This window comes from Stegodyphus dumicola, chromosome 8 (genome assembly GCF_044657685.1).
Source record: "Stegodyphus dumicola isolate Sdum_Otavi_A_Nest chromosome 8, ASM4465768v1".
Taxonomy (NCBI): Eukaryota; Metazoa; Arthropoda; class Arachnida; order Araneae; family Eresidae; genus Stegodyphus; species Stegodyphus dumicola.
The window spans coordinates 25,250,846-25,256,550 of record NC_140775.1 but is presented as its reverse complement, the minus strand read 5'-3'; the positions used below and the strand labels follow the sequence as shown (position 1 = coordinate 25,256,550).

Here is a 5,705-nt window from a genome sequence, read left to right as displayed (position 1 = left end):
CTTGAAGAAATTCAAGTAAATAATCTAGATCCCTTCTCTCGATTTTTTTTGACTGCTCATAATTTTCCCCGGATTGTGGATTTAAATCTCCAGATGTATGATTAATTGCTCGATAATGTTCCCACGCTCTAAGTGTCTCATCAGGCAAAGAAGACTCAAAAAGAGGAAAAAGCATGGCTGCATATTTATCGCTAGTAACCCTTAGAACTTACAAAGAACGAAGCTTAGATTCCAACAGGCCATAAGTTTTCTTAAAGAACACCCTAGTGTGTTTTGAAGTATTAAAGCCAATAAATGTCTTACATAAACTTGAATTAATAGTTCATCTTTTCCAAAACGCGCATGTAATTGTTTTACAGCTTTCTCATAATTTTCGCCGCTTGGAGGGAAACTTTTAATTAATTCTTCTGCAACAGAACCTTGTTGCATGGCTGGGATAAATATGTAAATTTATTTTGATTATCAATATTAGGTCCTTATCAATTTTGGTACTTTTCCGTTTCACCGGCGCAAATCTCGTCAAGCAAACTTTATTGGCGACAACATACAGTATACACATAAAAAAACGTTAACAAATGTTAGTTCTAAGAATTTTTTATTTTGAAGGCATAAACATTTTAATATCGTTTAAAATTTTGTAAAAAGCCAATAAATAAAGACAGTAAATTCGTAAAAAGACATTAATTTAAGAATTTACTATGCTTTCATGGTTCAACATCCTTATTCTCTGGTTCATATCACGTGATACCAAGTGATCTCATCTCACGCAAACTATAGTTTCGCTACAAAAATATAATTCTCTCAGTAATTATCTACATTAATTTCAAGTTAAATCTTCATTTGCAATGCAAGAATTATTTCAATTCGTACGAATTGCTTACTCAGAACTTATGTAAAACAGCAGTGCTTTACTTCGCTTCGCTAGTAACCGCAGTGCTTTACTCATTAGAATTAATGAATTTAACCCTTGACTTTCCCTTTTCTATATTTCCGCCTTCGAGTGAGCGGTGTGATTGCATCCTAATTGACTTAATTGCCGAGAATGGCCTTAGGACACAAAATTGAACTATCTGGTAAAAATTCTATCTAATTGTATGCAGTATTGAAAGAAATAGTCAATCTGATAAGAAATGGCTGCGACTTTTTGAAAATGAGGCGTAAATGTTACCAGCGAGGATTTTCCGTTTGGCGTCATTTGTACCATTATTGGCGGCTTTATTGCCTGCGTCGGCAAAAAGAAAAAGTACCTCAATTTTCTTAAATTGTTCCCAAAAATTAAGCCAATTTTTTAAATCACCATTAAATGTTGATAAATTTATCTTGGGATAATGTAACATTGGATTAGGAATTTGCGAAATTGACGCACATCGTATGCTTAAAGCAGAAGTTTTCTGATCTGACACTTGTAATAATTTATTCATCTTATATTCTAACTTTCTCCATCTATCTAAATATGATTCTGACTCATCAACCTCTTTTTCGATAATTTTTTTCGTCTATAACTTGTTTAAATAGCTCTTGCTTAAAATCGTTTTCAGCTGAAATCATTAATTTTGCTTTCACTTGAATAACCCTTAATTCTAAAATTTTTCTTCGTGACTTAAATTTTTTTCTCTTTGATAAAATTCAATACTCTACGATGCTGCTTACGTGCTATTTTTAAAGCTTCCATACTTAAAAATAATGAAAACAAATTGCTTTAGTTGCAGTTCCAATCCTTTCTTGCGGACGACAGTTGACAAATAATTGCCTCTAAAAAATACTTCAAAGTCAATAACGATTCATAAACATTCCAAGTTGTTTGATAAAACACATTTATTAGACGTAAGCACATCGAAACTCAATATGTGCATCTTTAAATATTACAAAAAGATGCTTTTTCTTCTTATATCTCAAAAACACAGCATAATTACTCTTAAAATAAAACAGAATAGAACAACTTAGCAATATTTTACGGTTGCCAGAACTTAACTACTAAAAAATCGCTCAGTTACAAATGCGACAAAAATGAAATTCACACGCATTATTCAAAGATAAAAATAAAATATAAACAAAATAATAACTTACATTTGCAACTATTTGAAAGACACAATTTTTCACACAAGATGTCCAGGCTCGGTTTGAAGTGATGCACCGTTCTGAGCGAGAGCGAGTCAACTTGGAGACGGAAAAGGGGAAGACCCGATACGACACAAGAGCTACTGGACATTGATTCAACGAAGGAAACAAGGTGTAGTTCTGGAACCCGATTCGACGGAAAGGACTCAGTCCCAAATTCCAGTCACCTTCAGATGGTCCGTACACAATCCTAAACAGGCTGAATGACGTCGTGGTTCGGATCCGTAAGTCATCGAACTCTAAAGTCTTTCATTACGACAGGTTAGCTCATTACTATGGCCATAATACGTAGTGTAAATAATTATAAATAGTGTAAGACCATGATCCTTTTTGTTTCTAACTGTGTATTTACTTTGACATGTATTTAGTATTTGATTTGTATTTAATATTTGACAGCATTAGATTCGTTTAAGTTGGTTATTGCATTTATTGTTTATGTTGTTTATAATTGTAATGTAATGTTTATTATTGCATTTATGCCTTAGTTGTTAGCTTGGCTTCCTGTTCGGGGATTGTACTGACCGGGACGTGCAGGCCTTAGAAAGGGGGTACTGTTACGGGTTTTGTACTGATTTATTTAGTTTGCTATTTTTAATAGAATTGTTATTAAATTGTTTCATTTTTCCGTGCAATACTGCACGCGACTTATTTGAAGAGAAAGCTACGCCTGAAAAATTAAAAATACAGGAGCACGTGCATTTAATAAATAGGTATCTCGTAATTAAACGCTTTTGCTTTTCGGGAAAAATCGAGAAAATACCGGACTAGGCTCGTGCTAATTAAAAAGCTTATAAAAGCCAGAGAAAGAATACCTTTGCTCAGTTTTTTTGTGAGTTCGCGGTGAACTCGGATTAGCTTTCTCTGCGATTCTCTGTTTTAAATTAAGTTCTGTTGAACGTTTTTAGCAGTTTAAACTACTGTGAGATATTGGAGTATAGTACGAATATCTGAGAAACTTTAAGCATTTTGTTTTATTTGTTGTGATAATAATAAATTTTATTCATCTTTTCGTCGGATTTCTGCATTCAATTCATAACGAACCCGTATACATGCAACAGTATCTTCTAGTTAAAATATGATACCCAAAATATTTCAAGATTACAATATTTCCTTTTATTAGTACAAGGAATTAAAATTGTTTTGAAGAATAACACATGATTAAGTTTAAGTACACTGCAGTTTACTTTACAAATGACTGTGGCGCACGAATTTGTTGATGCCATTGTTTAAAATTCAGACTTAAAGCCCTTTTGTCTGGATACAGCTTTAAATTCACGGAAAACCTTTTACACAATTCAAATTTAAATTATATAAAGTAATAAAGCCACCCTATTTAGCTATTTTTCGCTAGAACATAAAATATGCTCAGAAAAATAGTAATATTGTTTGAAAAGTTACAATAGGAGCTATAGGAAAATCACGATCACACGGTCAACAATTACATCCTTAGTATGAAATGTATCAAAATAAATTCAAGGGAACAGTTGCACGAAATCAAACGTTCTGTTAGTAATCTTGTTGTCACTAAAAACAATGAAATATAATCTTTTAACGGCTCGCCTTGTTGATACGCTTAAAACAAATTTAAAATAAAGTGCTTTATGCCATATAATGATAATAATGCTGTGAAATGTTGATAAGAAATAATGCATGTAATATTGTCAAATGTCGGTAAAAAAAATTCTTATCGTCCATGTAGATAAGAAATAAGAAAATAAGGAAATTTCTTTAGTGTGAAAGCTAGAAAGCACGGATCAAATATAACGAGAAAAACTAAAAAACTTCTCTCAAAATCATATGGCACGAGATCTGCATAAATGTTTATTTCTTTTCAAGCTGTGTCATAAAATATGTTCAGAACCTCTGGTTATTATTATTTTATCTTCTTCCTCAAAGATATTTTAAAAACCTAAGCCTTTCTCAAATTGTAGCAGGGAAATCGTACCTTCGTAGGTTCGACTTTCATAAATTCAAGAGAATGACGAACTCCGAAGTAACTGACGATAAGAAAGGCAAAAACATTGTAACCTTCAATATTTCAAAAAGTAATCCACTCATGATGGAGAAACTTAAAGTTTTGTGCCGCCATCTGAAGTCCAAAGGGTATAACCTTGCTGTAAACAAGGGAGTGATTTCAAAAGATTGTTTATCTTATTCCAGCATCTTTGTTTTAATGCTACCAAGTGAAAAACTGAAAACAAGAGAACTTCAAAATCTGGATAAATATATGAGTTGTGGTGGAAAGATCTTAGTAACTGAAAGCGAGGGCAAAAACTTATCCAATATTAACAGTTTTCTCAAGAAATTTGGTATAGAGTTCCGTAACGATTCTGTGATTCGAACTCTTCGTTTCGCTCCTTACCATTACCCAAAAGAAGCCCTCATTTTGGACAGTATCGCTAATGCAGCTTTAAGTGATGGATATCATGGATATCCATATACCAAAAAGGAGAAACGGTACAAACTGTTTCCATTTATATATCCTTTCGGTTGTTCTATGGATGTGCAAAAAAATTCTGTAGTGCTACTTTCTACTGGAAATGTATGTTATCCGTTCAGTAGACCTGTATGTGCTTTTTATCAAGATACAAGAACTGATGGCAGAATAATAGCTTTAGGTTCAACGTTAGCTTTTACTGATGACTACGTTCGTAAGGAGAATAATTTAAAGTTGGTGGAAATAATTTTCCACTTTCTAACTGACAAAGTTGTAAACCTCAACCTACCAGACGTTCAGTGCCCGGATATTTCTGATTATGCCTTAATACCGAATATTGCCGAGCTTTCTGACTTTCCATACAGTTGTCTGCAAAACAGCGAAGAAACGTCTGCGTATTCCATGGCAATGCTTCAACGAAAGATTTACCAGTTTGACAACAGGCATGTCTCGAGAGTTTGGTCAGCATACAAAGAATTGAATATGATGCATGAGAAACTGCAAATAATTAAACCGAAATTTGAAGCTCCTTTGCCAGTCCTACGACCAGCCTTAATACCACCAAGATTTAGAGGTCTATCAAATCCAGGTCTGGAAATGTTCGATTTGGATGATTTTTTTATGTCCCCAAGTACGAGGCTTTCTCAACTGACTAATAAATGTACGGATGATGATTTGGAGTATTATATTCGGGTATGCAGTAAAATTATAGGCATATCAGAATCTTTCTCTAATCAAATGAATGCTAAAAATATTCTCGAATACTTATGCTACAATATGTTATCTTTAAAAAGGAATTACATTTATTGAAAAATATTCACGTTTCCTTAAATGTATTAATGGAAGCAATATAATAAAATAATTTGTTCCTTATATTAATATTTTACTATCCTTATAACAAATATTGGTTCTGAGCTAATAGATAAAAGCAAAATTATTTAATGATGTTTAAGATCAAGGAATGTTGGGTGCAGATATGTTTTCTTTGTTAAGCTAACAAGGACGGTCTTTCAAAACTGAAATCTCTATTTTTTTAATATATATAATGTGATGTAGCCGTTCCTCAATAGACACAAATGCCGGCTAGCTTTAAAAGGATTTATTAACATAGCACACAGGAACGGTTACAAACAAAAGAAATATATATAAA

At 32.8% G+C, this 5,705-nt stretch overlaps 1 pseudogene; it reads left to right on the top strand.

Annotated features, from left to right (window-relative positions):
* Positions 1-4,022: 4,022 nt before the first annotated feature.
* On the top strand, positions 4,023-5,402 carry LOC118181060 (intraflagellar transport protein 52 homolog pseudogene; annotated as a pseudogene).
* Positions 5,403-5,705: the final 303 nt, after the last annotated feature.